We start from the raw sequence: 16,796 nt of genomic DNA, 5'->3' as shown, positions 1-16,796 counted from the left end.
AAGACCCATCCGGCCGTCTTGCCACGTGGGCTCTTCGTCTAAAGGAACATGATATCCGCGTCGTCTATCGGTCCGGTCGAGAGCATAAAGACGCTGATGCCTTGTCCCGCTGCCCTCTCCCGCCGAGATAACCAGCCTGTTCGCCTTTGACGCCTCACCGCCGTCGCTTCCCTTTAGTGGCATGCCCTCCGTGCAACGTACCGACCCGTGGATCGCTTTTGTTCTCATGCACCTTCCTCTCCAACCCAACGGCTGCTTCTGCATCACATGGTTATCGCCTCTATCGCCGCAAGTACAGCTCAGACGGTGGCAAGTGGTTGCTTGGTACACCTCCCCATTTGCGCACAAAAATATGCTCCTATTTCCACTTTGACCCGCAATCCAGTCACGCAGGAGTTTTAAAGTGATACACCCGAATACGCTGCGTCACTACTGGCGGGGCATGTGGACCTTCGTCCTCAAATGCGTGCGCACCTGCCTGGTCTGTCAGCGTCACATCTTCTCATCACGCTGCTGGAGAGTTGCAGCCGCTCTCTTGCCCACCCCGTCCTTTCGACCGCATCGGCAATGATTTCTACGGTCCGCTTCCGTACACTGCGGCCGGCAATCTTTGGGCTATCGTTGCGGTTGACCATCTGACGCGTTGTGTAGAACCGTCGCCCTTCCGGCTGCCACAGCGACAGACGTCGCCTTGTTCTTTTTGCAGCGCTTCGTCCTCCGTCACGGTGCACCTCCTGAAACAGTGACCACTGCGGAGTATTCTTGTCCTATGTTGTCGAAGCGCTCCTCACCCATTGGAACATCATTAATCGAGCCACCTTCGCCTATCATACGCAGACCAACGGCCTCAGCCAGCGATTTAACCGTACCCTCGGGGACATGTTCTCTATGTACGTCGCCCCTAAGCACTCCAGTTGGGATCTCGTTCTACCTTATGTGGCTTATGCATACAATACCCCTACATAGTCCACTACCGGCTTCTCTCCTTTCTAATCTTATATACGGCCGTCATCTGTCTGCTATCATAGACACCGTTCTCTCTTACCATTGTGGCGTCTCCGAATATACCCCTGTTTCTGAAGCCACGCAACAGGTCGAAGACTGTCGCCAAATCGCCCGCTCATTCACGACTGACACTCAGTATCGCCAGAAATCCCGCCACGACAACGCCAACCCCACACCACACTTATCTACTGGCACCGTTGTGTGACTCTGGATACCCTCAAGAACCCCTAGACTGTCCTCAAAATTCCTATCCAAATATCGCGGCTCTTACCGCGTCTACAAGCAGACATCTGTTAACTACGTCATGGAACCTCTCACGCCGTCTCCCGATCTCCGCCGCCGCGGCGGCGAGATGGTTCATGTCCAGCGCCTGCAGCCCTATTACCACGCCGCCATTTTACCTTCACCGTAAGTCGCCAGGATGCTCCTCTTTTCCCCGGGGCCGATTGTAAAGAATGGACGCACGGCCTGGCGGACCTGTTAAAGTTCTCACCGCTGCTCCCTCATCCTAGTTTGTTTAAATTAACGCCAGTCTTACAAATATACGTAGTTGCCTCGATAAAGACACAGACAAACGAGGAACATGCAAATGTGAAGTACGCAGTGCACATTTCGTATGTGTTCTTTGTTGGTGGGTCTGCGTCGCGTATTTCGAGCGCACTCTTCCGCGGAATATGCGTCGCAATGGATAAAAGGTCTTTAAATTCTTCTAGGCCATCTTCAATGAAAATATCGGGCTTCTTAACCACCTAGAAAGCTTTTCGCAGCCGGTTAACTATGACAGTCTCTAATTCAATACAGCCATGAATCTGCGCATTACACTTACATGGCTTGACTTCCACGAAGAAGCATCACGTATGGTTTTGTTTATATTGCCTATTCTTTGTTGGCTAGAAGTGGAATTTAGAATAACAGAACATTTCTCCTTCAGATTATCACTCCACAGATTATTTTCGAACAAACAATTCTTACGCAATGTACCCTCTCGATAATCACTCTGCAGCCCCTAGCCATTCATTCGCTGCAGGCTGTTCGCCCTAAGAAAGCGGCGCTTGAGATTGAAGACTCTTGTTCCGAAAAAAAGGAGTATTTAGTACTGCCGACAGAGAATTGCGAACGAAAAATCTCCCGCAGGGTAAGCGGATGGTTGCCAAATTGTCATTTATGCGGCTCATGTTTCAATGCGGTACAATATGTTAACTGCGCAAAAAAAAGGTTATTTTTAATAACCGAGAGAAATCAAACGCGCTCGCTGCAAAGAAAAGTGTTTTCGCTAAAAACAGTTCCAACCGAAGACATGTCGGCCTCCTCTTACTATTGGCTAGCATTAGACCCCCACTCGCCGATTTTGCCGTTGCTTGTTTGTCCGGTCTCACCGTGCAAACTGCGGCAAGTGACAGATGAATTAATGATTTGCCGCGAGAGGTTGCTCAGGAAGAGGAAACAGTGTCTTACAAGCCCCACATGTGGCGCCACCTGCTATCGCATGGTTAAATCGTTGAACCATTGCTTCAAGAGCGGTATGAGGACTCCCACCTATATATGAATGTAAAGCAGAGAACGACCAATTCTGCATATATGGACAGTAACCCATTAACGCTATCGCATCCTACCCTTAAGGCGGAGTTTAAGTCCGACTTAGTCGGTCTTTGTCTAAAGCCTGCCTCACCTTGAAAACCCAGCCTCGAACCAAAATCGATGTTCTAGCGCAACTAATTCGCATTTCGCCTAACCGTAAGCTATATCATCCGTAATTTCTTTCGTCCTTTGTGTCTATGTAGTGTAGCACACTTTAGCCCTTAGGGGCTCTAGCCTAAATGTTCTCTTTTTTTCCATAATACCCGCCCCTCTGACACACACTATTCAACTGCCCATCGGCGCCTTCATGCGCTGCGATGACAATGAAGCCAACACTCTGGACGAGCTTCCCAAAGCCTTATGATAAGCCTTGAATGAGGGGCGGTACTTCCGACACACAAAAATACTTACGACGTTGCGTGCCAAAGACGTTGATTTCCGCTAAAACAAGAGCGAGAGAGAAAAAGGCTGGGAATGTTGCTGAAAACAACATGTGTACGTTGCTGGATAAGCATGCAACGTAAAGCAGTTGCGAATGATATCAAGCAATGAGAACATTTATATTTATAAAGCAGAGTGTAGCGGTGAATTTCTCGGAGGAAAGGAGATTAGTTCTGGTGGTACTAATTAAAGACGACTGGTGCTTTTGTGCCTGCACGCATGTGTAGGGAAGAGTGAATTTTGAATGAGTCGAACTCATTAAGATGTACTATGACGTACGCTAGGTCTACGCGTTATCAGGGAGGCTATGAAGCCCAGGTTGACCTGGTTCAAGAGTTAAAGGGCGTTAATTTGATATGCATCAGCACACAAAAGACACATCTTGTGGCGAATGGCTGAGGCTGAGAATGGGATGCAGTAATGAGCTAAACACCACTGGGGCCATTAGGGCAGGTGGCTGCAGGTCGAGTGGTGGACTGGCACTTTATTACGAACCTTTTATTTCAACCTACAGCATGCTGAACCATTTTACCTCAACACTGATGACGCACTTACTCAGTTAAAGAGCAGAGGTGTACGTCATGTACCGGTGTGAAACGTTTAAACACAGCGCGTGTAAAGGCTCCTTTCAGTGCTGGAATGCATTTGAAAACGGCTTTGCGTTGTAGAGGGGTCTTTAATAGAGAGCCAGTATCTAAAAGCGAAAGTGAATTTTACTTTGTGAGGCCCCACTGTTCTCACTTTCTTGCCTTTAATGATTTCGCTGGACTGCACCGCCACATTGCTAACGGCAAAACATTCGAAGCGATCTAATCGGATAGTCCGACAACCCAACAAAGTAATTTCTGAATAGAGGACACGCATGCATACGTTGAGGGATACCTATAAGCGCTGATAATAAGGTGTGTATTAGAGAATAACACTAGTGAATCCGTCGCTTTCTACCGAAGCAGCTGTCACTTCAGCCACCGCGGCTTCGTAGGTATACGGGGCCGCCGCGGTGGCTCAGTGGTTATGGTGCGCGGCTGCTGACCTGAAAGACGCGGGTTCTATCCCAGCCGTAGCGGTCGAATTTCGATGGAGGCGACATTCTAGAGGCCCGTGTGCTTTGCGATGTCAGTGCACGTTAAAGAACCCAAGGTGACCGAAATTTCCGGAACCCTTAACTACGGCGTCCCTCATAGCCTGGGTCGCTTTTGGAACGTTCAACTCCATAGCCCAGTAGTTATAAGTGTCTAATTCGTAAGAAGTAAACGGAAAGAAGGCGTGCGATGACTGAATCAAGATAATAATTGGAAACCTCAAATGAATTAAAAAATATGAATTACCAGAAGTATAATCGAGCATATTTGGACATGCGACAAAATTTTGTATACAGCTAACAAGGTAATCGATCAGTTGCACTTATGTAATCATAAAGGTAGCCGCAAAAACTGCTTAACGGGAATCCCTTTGCGCTCGCACCGAACGAAAGAAGGATTGGAAGAGACAGATGGAGTCCTAACCTCGAAAGAGGGACCTCCAAATACCTTTTCTCTGAACTGCGAACCGTCGGCAAGAGAGGAGAAAGTGATCTATTGTTGTATTGTTGATCTATTGTTGGCACTTCGTTGGCAACGCTTCTTTTACTTTCACTGCTCCACCTCGAGCATATCTGCCTGGGTGGTGACGTTGGCAATGGAACAGGCTGCAAGGAGTGTCGTACACGTCACAGAAAAAAGGTACTGAGTAAAACAACAATATTTTATTTCAAATATAACTGATTGCAGTGGTTGGTTAGAGCTCTACAAAAGTAGCTGTACAATTACCGAAAAACTAATCGATTACTACTGCGTTGTTTTCCTTGAAAATTTTAGTTAACCGAAGAAAAGTGCAGAAAATGCATTTAAGGCAGCCCAAAGTCCCAAAACATGGCAATCCGTTAGAAGTGCTGGGGATTCGTAGTGTGCGTTTTTTACTGTGGGCTTATCACGCTTTAGTAAGGAAGACAGTGAATTTCGCAGAGTTTATTCCTAAAAAATCTACTGGCACGTCCCCAAGCTCCGGAGTTTAGTGCCTTTCAACGTGCCTTCAGGTTTTCTCCGCAGCAAATCATATATTTAAAGAAGACCCCTCAAGTTTTGCATCCAATACGGGCATTAAAATTTCATCACAAACAGCTTCTCCTGCGTGGATTTGATTTGTTTTCTGAATACCTACTTGTCTGGTGGAATAAATAGGTCTACACACTTCTGTCGTGTCATCATCATCATCTTCAGCCTGATTTTGCCCACTTCAGGACAAAGGCCTCTACCACGACATTCCAATTAACCCCACTCTTTGTCAGCCATGGCCACAGTATCCCCCCAAACTTCATAATTTCTTCCGCCCATCTAACTTTGTGCCGCCACCTGCTACGCTTGCCTTCTCTTGGAACCCACTCCGTTACCCTTACGGACCAGCGGTTATCTTCCTTTCGCATGACATGCACTACCAAAGCCCATTTCTTCCTCTTGATTTCGACAAGGATGTCATTAACCCGCGCATGTTCCCTCACTCACTCCAACCGTTTCCGGTCTCTTAAAGGGGCCATGAGAGCCTACTTTCGCGAAAACCCTGATTATTTCATTTAGTTCCCAACACGTTAAATTACAATTCCAAAGAAGTTTAAGTTCATTCTGTGCGGTAGATATTGAAGTAGGTAGCCGGATCGCGAAGGAAGGTTAAGGAGTTCGGGCTTCGTGGGACAGCAGGAAAGTCTGGCATGTTCGGCCGATTCCACCATTGCCATAATGCGACGTTGCAGGGCATCCTCCGTGTCGACATCACTACAGCCCCTGACCCACAGGGAGATGTCATTGGCGTAGACATTGTGGTGGAGGTTGGGGATGAAGGAGAATTTTGGGAGAACATCTAGGATTGCTAGGTTGAATAGCAGTGGGGAGAAGACAGCTTCCTCCGGCGAGTCACAGCTACCAAGCGTTATTTTGGGTTAGGCCGGGCCCCCAAGTGTACGATAGCCGTTCGGTTAGAGAGGAAGTCGCGGGTGTTATTGTAGGTGCGCTCGCCGGGCCGGAAGGATTGAAGGCCCTGCAAGATCGCTTTGTGGGCAACGCCGTCGAAACGGTTGGTGAGGTCTAGCCTTAGGATCGCGCGTGTATGCAAGGGCATTGGAGTAGGTTAGCGCAGCAAGTTAATTAAGGTTTATGGTTTATAGAGGTTTAACGTCCCAAACCGATCAGGCTATGAAAGACGCCGTAGTGAAGGGCTCCGGAAATTTCGACCACCTGGGGTTCTTTAACGTGCACTGACATCGCATAGTACACGGGCCTCTAGAATTTCTCCTCCATCGAAATTCGACTGCCGCGGCCGGGATCGAACCCGCGTCTTTCAGGCCAGCAGCCGAGTGCCATAACCACTAAGCCACCGCGGCGGCTAGCAAGTTAAGTCCAACAAGTTTACAGGTGTTATAGCCTGTAGCACAAATTTCACTAATAGCTTAGGCGGGACCCAGAGTTCACCCACTTCGTTTCCCCAACATCTCAGCAGCGCATTACGGCCGATGGTGCCAACCTCGGCACATTCGATACCTGTTTCGTTCGCTATGTAAGCCTCTTATGTCAGGAGTGCCGCGTATCTACGCTTTTGTCTGTGCTGCCTGTTGTGAATTCCTGTTTTAAAGCGCTACGTCTTAGGGTGGAGATCCCTGGGGAAGACGTCGTTTCTGCATTCTGGAGGTGGACGAGGTGAACACGAAAAGCGGGTGCAGCACACCTTCTCCGTCGGCGCGATTTACTACACTGCTGACAGCGCTATGCCGAAAAAGGAGGTCTTCTAACACAAAGAGCCTATTTTTAAAAATTATGTAAAGTATTCGGAGAAACACCTTGTATAGTGCGCTAAAAAGAGGCCACTGACCGGGCCGTGCAGGTGGCCGACAGTCCGATGGGAACCATGGTACCGCAGTCAACATTTTCATCATCAGCGCTATCAGCCCCGAGTCTGTCCGATGAGCAGAGTGTATAGTAAAACGCATAAAAAATATACCTAGTAAGGCTGCGGAATTCCCAAGTTCTAAGCCTTCTTTGCCCGAACGAAGTCTTATTTCAGCTCAGTGAGATTTCACAAAATCGGCTGCAGCGCAAAAACTTGCCAGTGGCTTAGCTCAGCTATGCCGGGATATACGTAGAGAGAGGTGCAGTTCCCCCCTGGTCTAACCGCGTGGTCAGTTATACGTCGAGACTTTACAACCTCCTATTCAGTTGTTATTGATGACGATGTTGCTGCCATTGCTTCATCTTGATTTTCTTGCTGTGCGCCGCTTGTTACGCTCCGATTCTTGGCGTCTGCGTTTGCCAAGACGTTCTTCTCTTTGCTCAGGCGTCTCCGCCGCTAGTTTAGCCTTCTGACGTTCATTCTTTGTCTGTAGAGAGGCCAAGTGACAGGCGAGAACTTATGGGTCCGAGGAACTTATACTCTCGTGACGATACCGCCGCAAAGCGGCGGCTGCACTTTCTTTTTCGTCACCCATACGAAGCGGTTGTGATACATCGAGTCGTATCACCTTAGCTTATATACACACAGCTGCACATACGCAGTTTATCCACACGATCCCACACGCGGCAGCGGCGGCTGAGGTCTGACGTAATACGCCGCACACCTGCTGCCCTTCTCCGGTTGCCGCGCATGCGCATTCCCGCGCGGCGCCGGCGTGCGTAGTCTGTCCACCGCGGCGGCGGCGTCGAACTCTGACATCATTCTCAAGCACCTGCTGCTCCTCTCTGGCTTCGCACATGCACCCTATCGGCCTCCCAGGCTCACGGCGAAATGCTGGACTGGGTAGCGAGTGTAGCTCTCGCTACAAAAAGGCTTTTACGAAAATCCACCGTCAAGTCAAACCCTGTTGGCGGCGTCATTGTGCATCTTTTTCAATCACGCTGTGGGTAGTTCAGCAGAGTCATGTCATCTTTCTATTTTATGTATATGTATAATTGCTGTATAGGAAAGCGGTGCCGCAATGTGGTAGGCGAAGGCGCCCACTGTAGGCGACCACCTTAGTCTAAGTCGTCGCTCGCTCTGTCTTGCACTGTACGATGTGCTAGAAAAGAAAACTTGTACTGCTCTTTAAATAACAGAAACATCTCTCGGTTTATTTTTGTCTCTGGTGAGACGTATGATCACGTAATCGTGCGCCTGATTTTATGAACAAATTTTTAACAAGCATGATAGGGAATTTATACTAACTGATCGGGAAAGGCGTAGACGTGCAAGCAAAATATCATGGGTGGTTCAGTTTGGGGTTAACCATGAATTATAATGCGCTAGCACCATCGCTCAGCTTTGCATGGTTTATCTTCACCTTCGATGTTATTGCTTCCCCTGAACGTGCTTACTTTGGTTCATATCTCATATGATATAAGTTTGCGTTTTATTTCATCATTTTAGACTTGTACTGCGGTAGAATCGGTCATTTTTTACATTCACAATTACCTGGGAGTCTTGATTCCGCTCCAGGCGCAGAGGTGCAGCGATTAAGCTACGCGCCACTGCCCTGCGTAGGCAGGTGCTGCCATCCGAGGGGCTTGTGAGACCTATGTTGTTCCTGAGGCATCTATCGCGACTAATCAATAAATTGAACTGCCATGGTTGGCAGTTTGCTCACAATTTGATGGGCAGTTTTTGATGACGTCACAACGTCACGTGACCATGGTGGCCCACCTGCTAGAAGCAGTTCTTCGGACAGACAGCCAACCACTTTTAGGTGGATTGGAAGCAATCGAGCACTAAAACGACAACCACAGGAATCGTTCACTCCAGACTGGGGGAGATAGTGATTACTATTATTCAGCCCAAATGCTCCATTTTAGCGAGCCGTTTTATTTTAAAGTGGCGTCAATAATGTTTTATTTTAAACGCCCCCTTAAGAGCCTCACTGCAGCGCAAAGCTGGCACAGCACCGGGGGAATACACTAAAGAAATAAAAAAAATTTAGAGCTGCGGGAGCGGGATTCATACTCGCGGCGACACTAAAAAATCAGCTCCGCTGGCGGCTGGTTCAGATCACTACGGCTTCGCCAAAGATTTTTTTCAAGCATGATATTTATTAAATTTAAAATATATTCTATGCACATTAACTAAATTATTTACAAAGCTTTTAGAAAACGCCACGAAACACATCGCAAAAAAACAGAAACAGAGCAGTACACGCGAGGTAAGGCTGAGTGCATCACGAAGAAGGAGTGCCACTCCGTCACTCGGTTCATATACACTTCCCTCATTTAAACAACCCGTTGGAAGAAATCCTAACATCATGGCTGTAGAAAGTGCCAAGCTCTCGTTCTGTGCTTGCAATGTCGTCGTCTTTGTCACGTAGCCGCGTTCAAGAGTGTTGTTTTTTCAAGCGATGTTTATTGCCTCAAGGCATAAAGGTTATGAAATGAGAGATGAGTAAGCTGCTGAAAGAAATGAAAAAAGGTGGGCTGATCTGCAGGCAGGCAGGCAGGCAGGCAGGCAGGCAGGCAGGCAGGCAGGCAGGCAGGCAGGCAGGCAGGCAGGCAGGCAGGCAGGCAGAGCCCGTCGAGCTTCTTTGCCATGGTTGGCAAGTGCAAAGTACGTCACACCATCGGGCCCTGGTGAAGATGACCTTCTACAACAAGCCAGCGCAGCATCAAGTTCTTCCATAGAGAATAGTGCTTCCATCCGAGAATCCCGTGAGGGTGGAACATTGTTGCAGTGCAGCGTTGCGCCTGGATTCGGAGAGCCTGTTATTCTTGCGCAGAAATCTTCAGCTACCTCAACCACACTGCGCCTTTGGTGGAGCGCTACGGATTTGAACGGGTAGCACTGTTGAAGGTACGTGCGAAGACCCCGAATTACACTCCAAACGCGTGACAAAGGCTTCCGTGGATCAAGTGTTTGGCAAAATGTCCTCCAACGTTGTGTTTGCAGTGCCTGAATTCCGCGCTGAATCTTCTTCTGTATGCGCCTAGCATCTCTTAGGTCTAGGCGCGACTTTGAGCGTCGGTATCTGCGTTCTGCCCTGCGCCGTTGTGATCGCAGTCGCTGCAATTCGAAGTCAAAATCGGTGTAGTTAGCGACACGGTTAAAGGGGCAGGTGGCGTGTTCCATGGCCTCCTTAATTTTTTGTTCAAGACCGGTAGAGAAGCCCTCTGCGCAAGCAGCCTCCATAGGTAGTTTAAAAACTGTCCAGTCAATGCGCTGCCTACACGTGGCTGGGGAAAATGTGGAATGGCCGGTAATAATCAGATAGGTTGGGATATGGTCGCTGCTATGGATTTCTACATCCGAAAACCACCGGACGCTGTTGTTAAGGCACTTTGAAACGAAAGTCAAGTCCAAGCAGCTGCTATAAGTATATAGGTCGGGCTTCCGTCATTCAGGCACTGGAGGTCATGGTCAGAGGCGAAGGACACAAGCTGTCTTCCCCTAACGTCCATCCTAACGCCTCCCCACATGGTGTGATGAGCATTGAAGTCACCCATAATAACCCACGGAGCAGGTGTAGCTGCCATCAAACCACTCAACCTTCTGGCGTCGAAACGACTTGATGGCGCCAAGTACACCGCCAGTATCGTAAACGTAAGGTCACGGCTCTTCACTGTCAGGCACGTACTGATTGTCTTCGTTCGGAGGAACTGAATGTGGCACATATGCAAGTTCACGTCGAATGTAGACGATGACTTTGCTGGATCTGTTGCACGTGGGTGATGAAAATGCCTCGTAACCGGATATTCGCAAAATTGCCGGGGTCTTCGGTTCACAAATCACAAGAATGGGGAAGTGATTCTCGTAGACGTAGTGCCGTAAATCGGAAATCTGGGACTGGAGCCCACAAGCATTCCATTGGAAAATGAAAGCTTGCTTGACTTTCTTTTGAAAAGACAGGTGCGAAGGAGCCATGATGCCGTCTACTGTAGAGCCGCAAGAACTGGATGTAGCGCGTCCAGCACTTGAAGTGCGCTATGTGCTGCTGGCGTGTGTAGGCTGGAAACAGGCAATATAGGAATCCGGATTGTCCGGTGGGAGATCAACCGCCGCCACGCGCCGAATTCTCGTCGGCTTCAGTGTTGTTGTTGTTGAAAGTGCCAGTCCCTCACGCTCTTGTTTGAAAGCATGGTCTTCATCAACTTCCTTGCGTGCACGTGGAAGTATCATCAGACGAGCGTGTAGCAAACCGCCCGAACTGGAGGGAGATTAGAAGCAGTTAAATTCACTACAATCCCATTGTATTGGTAATGTTGTCGGGTAGTAGTAATTGCGCGACGTACAAAATTTCCATGTTCTGAGTATTATCTGTGTTTAACGCTTATTGTAATTGTCTTGGTAAACGAAACTGAATTGTTTTCTAAATACTGTTGGCGTACCTCAGTTTTGTGCACACACACAACAACGCGTTGACTCATTTTAGCAGTCCATTTGGAGCACAATGGGAATGGCAGCAGTGAACGAGGCAAAATGCTAAGCAATACTTTTTGCTTTGTTATCCAGGTTAGCGCTTCCAAATCTGCACATTGCTACAGGAGTGACGATCGCTTTGTAGTCCTTCTGCCCTGCCCACTGCGTGTTCAGCGCTTCCTTTCTTGGCGATTGCATTATCAAAAGATCTGTTGTCTTCTGGTGATGTTGAAACAAAATAAAACCGTGAGACAACTGAAACAGTGAGACAATTGAAACAGTTGAAACAGTTGAAACAGTGAGATAATTGAGGAACTCCAGGCGAAACTGGAGAATGAAGCTGCGAAAAATATGTTAACAGATGAGAATGACATGCTTCGGCTGAAACTTACAACCCTCGAACAAAAGGTCCAAGAAAATGAGACACGTCTCGTTAGTCAAGAGCAATACTTACGTAATGCGAACATCGATATACAGGGTGTCCTGCAAGAAGAAGATGAAGATGCAGCGAAGCTCGTTACGAAAATCGGAGAAGCTATCAGCGAACCAATTTCACTTGCTGATTTCGCGAGCTGCCACCGAGTACCGACCGGCAATTCCAACAAGACAAACATCATTGTTCAGTTCAAATCTCGCACAAAATGTAATACAGTATTGAGACAAGGAAAAAAAACAAGGTTCACATACAAGGACGTAGGGCTCGAAAAAAGCGTGCCAATATAGGTTAACGAGCATCTTTGCCCAACTCTGAAAAAGCTTCTTGCTATGACTATCAAGTGCAAACGTGAAAATGAGTGGAAGTCGGCGGGGTGCTAGAATGGAAAGATCTTTGCTAAACAGGCGGATGACACAGATCCAATTCGTATAAAGAATGAACATGACCTCGCCAAGATCTGCTCAATAACTTTTCAGCTCCACCTCAGCTTAACCGAATGGAATGTCAATAGTTCGCTTTTCCACAGTCCGTTCACTTCAGAAAACCTTTGCAGAGTTCTCTCCTTCAGCTGTCAACAAGAATGAGGATATCATGAATTTTTTGAGTGAATTAAATTTTCAGTTCAGCAGTATTATGTTGACGGAAACCTGGTACAAAGAAACTTCTACGATGCTCCACCTTGATGAATACACCACTCACTTTCTCAATCATCCTAATCGGATAGGAGGTGGTGGTGCCATGTACACTACGTCAGTTTTTGACTACGAAATTGTACCGGAGTTTACAAAGAGTACTAAAGACATTGAAATCTTAACCCTCAAACAAAAACATGAAACGCTGTCAGTCGTGTACAGGCCTCCAAGTGGAAATATTCCAAATTTCTTATCTTTTTTTTAGTGACTTGTTTAGTACATTTGCACTAATAATCTCGGGTTTTTTGTGGAGGGGACTTCAATATGAATATTAGTGAGAATAATGCTACTACAAATAATTTTGTCACTATGATTAACTGATCTGGTTTTATAAATTTAATTAAAACACTAACTCGCGTTACGCCTTCTACCTCGTCGATTCTTTAATTACTTATTACAAATATGGATTCAGCATTTAATAATACCGGAATAATTACCTCTGATATAAACGATCACTGTCCGTTCTTTATGCTTTACCATTTAGACATGCAACGTAAATCTGTTCCTCCAAAGTTGATCACTTTGCAGAAGGTAACAAATCAAGCCTTGGAATCATTTAAACACGCTATTAGTGTATATGACTGGTCACCAATATTCAGGATAACAAATGCACACAATGCGTATTCACAGTTCATGGCAATATTTGTACAATTATATGAGCACCAATTTCCTCTTAAAACCATTAAACCTTCAAAAAAGCCAGGAAACCATTGATAGCACGTGCCCATCTGGCTATGATAAAAAAGAAAAATTATCTTTACCATGTTTTTCTTCGCACACGCCTGTCTACTGCACAAGAATTCAATTTTCTGTTTCTTTTGATTCTTTGATTTGTTGTTAGCTATGTTTTTTTTGCTCCTGTACTCGCTATGTGTTGTTTGTCTTACCCCCCGCACGCAATACTCCAGTTGGAGCCTGTGAGGTATGTGTAAAAATAAATAAATGCCTAAGGCGAGCCAAGAAAACTTACTATCAAGATGTGTTCTCTGATATTTCTCGCCGTAACCCAGATACCACTTGGAAAATTATCAATACCGTCCTCAGCCGCGGACAATTCCTGCCGTTCGCCCGAAAAAATAAGTAACCAAGATAAGGAAATCACCGGCAAAGCCTTAGCAGAACCTTTTAACGAATACTATGTTAATATAGCCTCACAGGACAGCACCACTCCTATTCTGCGCTCACAAATAAATAGCACTGGGGAAAGCCTACTCTTAGAGCAAACAAGCGAAACATAAACTTATATTATCGTTGGGAACTAAAGTAATAGGACTGCGTTAGACGTTAACAACATGCAAGTTGGGCCAGTAAAGTATGTTTTAGAATTTATTCTCCCGGCACTTGTCACCATCTATGATCTTGTGCTCGAAACCGGTTTGTATCCAGAAGGCATGAAGCAGACTTGAGTGACAGTAATATATAAAACTGGTGACAGGAACTTACCCAAGCAGCACAGGTAATTTTCCCACCATTAGAACCGCACTGGCAAAGGCCGGCCCCACAAAGGACCAGGATAAAATCATCTTTTTGCAATATTGGGCCGAATACCTGTGCTGCTTGGGTAACATAAAACTATCGGCTGATATCAATTATAACCATATTCTCCAAGGGACTAGAAGAGCTTATATCCTGTCGCATCACGCGGCTTTTAGAAAAACACAACATTTTGACTGAGGCCCAGTCTGGATTCAGGAAAATCAAACCATCCGAAACAGCATAAGTAACAATAAAAGAGACAATTGTGGAAAACACTGAGAATAATGCTTACACGTTAGCACTCTTTATTGATTTCACGAAGGCTTGTGATTCCTTATATCACAACATATTATTATCCAAACTATCGTCGTATGGTATACGCGGGAAGCCGTTAGAACTGATAACATCATATTTAACTGGAAGAAGCTAATGTGTAGGCATAGGGAATACGCGGTCATCCTTTCTTGCTATTGCATGCGGTGTCCCTCAAGGCAGTGTTCTGGGACCTCTTCTTTTTAATGCTTACATAAAAAATATTGTTACAATTAATCAAAAAGCGAAATTCATCATTTATGCGGATGACTGCAGCATCTAATCTCTAGTCACATTGAAGATGAATTGATTAACAATACCAATGAAATACTTGAGCAACTCCATACTTGGTCACAGCCGACTAACTAAATGTTAACGCAAAAAAACTAAAGGAGTTATTTTCAGGGCAAGAAACAAGCTACTCAAATTTAATCATGTTGCTAAATATGCTGGACAACAAATTGATATTTTACATGAACATAAGATCCTAGGAGTTATTTTTTCATCTCAGCTGGAATTCGCAAGTCCATAGCCTCTGTACAAAACTCTCTGCAACAACTGGAGCACTCTCTCGTTGCCTAACACTTCTGCCTACGAAAATAAAGCTGCAAATATATTACACTCTATTCTCAAATCGATTCATCCCAGCTGTGTTAATCGCCCTTGCCCTATGAGGTGTACTGAGAACGACGAGACTGCGAGAATGCGCGGCAGTGCATGCGAAGGTCGCTCTCTCGCTGTCATAATTCGGACAGTGTTTGCAGACGTGCGTTAACAGCCCAGACTTGTTGATCTTTTTTTTACCTTTGTAAACAGTATATAAAACTCTCCTTTGTCCTTTCTCACTATTGCTTCTTTCTGTACTTGCTATCCACCCTTTGCCGCTTTATTTCCGCTTGTCGAAGCTGAGGCGCTTAAGATATTATTAGGGCGTGGAACTTTGCGCATTTGCCTAAACATGCCTATAAATGCTTAAATGGGAGGTTTTTGCACTTGCCTGAGTTTTTGTCATTTTCTACGAATACTACCTATTTAACCGCACTTTTTGCCTATAAATGCCTAAATCCGGCATCTCGGTCGTCGGTGCCGTTTTTCAATTTTGAGACATATGTCTAATTATGGCGAAAGGCGCGCGCCAATGCACGCACAAAAAGTGCGGGTTTCGCCAAACGGTCTTATTGAAGTGCAGCTGGCGCAACCGTAGAGGTTATATTGATTCCAGCGCTCGTGCAGACAAACGCGTCTCTAAAGAAGAGGAGAACGATGCGTTGGGGATGCGCTCGTCCATGGCTACGTCGCTGCTGACTCTCGACCGCTTAACGCCAACGTGACATCTGGTGCAGGTGCTGAGTACGCCTTTAATGTACCATACGCCCCGTTCAAGCTGCAGTTCAAGCCCCGGGGAAATACCTAAGGTAGACACGCCAGTCCACCAGGGCAGCCGCAGATTGCAAGGCCTACCTCCCGAATTTTGACTACTCCCTGCTTCTAATCCTCCCCGAAGGGCTCCGACAATGAATACCCCAACTACAGTTCCGCCGGCCCTGCTTCACCACCAGCGAGAGCCACCGCATTTCCACGGCCAACCCCACGAGGACGCCGAAGACTGGCTGGACCAGTACGGCCGGGTGGCCATCTACAATGGCTGGGGTGCTGACTGCAACATGCGTCATGTTTATTCCTCCCTCGAAGACTACGCGAGGACCTGGTTTATAAACAACGAATCTGGCCTTCAAACGTGGGTTACGTTCAAATCCGAGTTCCTCCAAGTGTTCAAGGACAGCACGTTACGCAAGAAGAAATCTGACCTGCTTTTCCAGGCCCGACATCAACTCCCCAACGAGAGTGTGATGGTACACGTCGAAGAAATGAAGCGACTCTTCCCACGTGCGGACCCAAGCATGTCGGAGGAGTGGAAGATCAGCTTCCCGATGAAAGGGGTTAAGGTGCAGCTGTTCGCCGGCCTGGTTCGAAGTCCTCCAGTGACTGTAACTGACTTCGTAAAGGAGGCGAGCTCCATTGAAAAGTCTCTTGACATGAGGGCCTGACAGTAGGACCGCACAACAGCATCGATGCACAGGGCCACTGTGGTGGGAGCCACGATGAACTCGGCAGAATCATTGCGTGAGATTGTTCGATCCATCTTGCGAGAAGAACTGGCGAAGCTCTTTCCGGCTAAGGTGCGGAATCAGGTTACACACTTGCTTATGTTGTTCGTGAGGAAGTGCAACAGGCTTTAAGTACGAGCACGCCACAACCTCGCCCCGATCCGGTACAGCCGCAGCACTTTGATCTCAGCTACGCCGCCGTCAGACGTCGTTCCATCCCGTCCCGGCCGAACCCACGTTATGACGCACCTGCCTCTGCCGCTACACGGAGTCAACCTCTTGCTGCAGCCGAATTTTTCACAGCGCCTAGGACAGCGCAGAACGGGCATCTGGAGAGGGCCAGACAATCAGCCG

This window comes from Amblyomma americanum, chromosome 4 (assembly GCF_052857255.1).
Source record: "Amblyomma americanum isolate KBUSLIRL-KWMA chromosome 4, ASM5285725v1, whole genome shotgun sequence".
In the NCBI taxonomy this organism is placed as follows: Eukaryota; Metazoa; Arthropoda; class Arachnida; order Ixodida; family Ixodidae; genus Amblyomma; species Amblyomma americanum.
Note: the sequence above shows the minus strand (reverse complement) of the source record.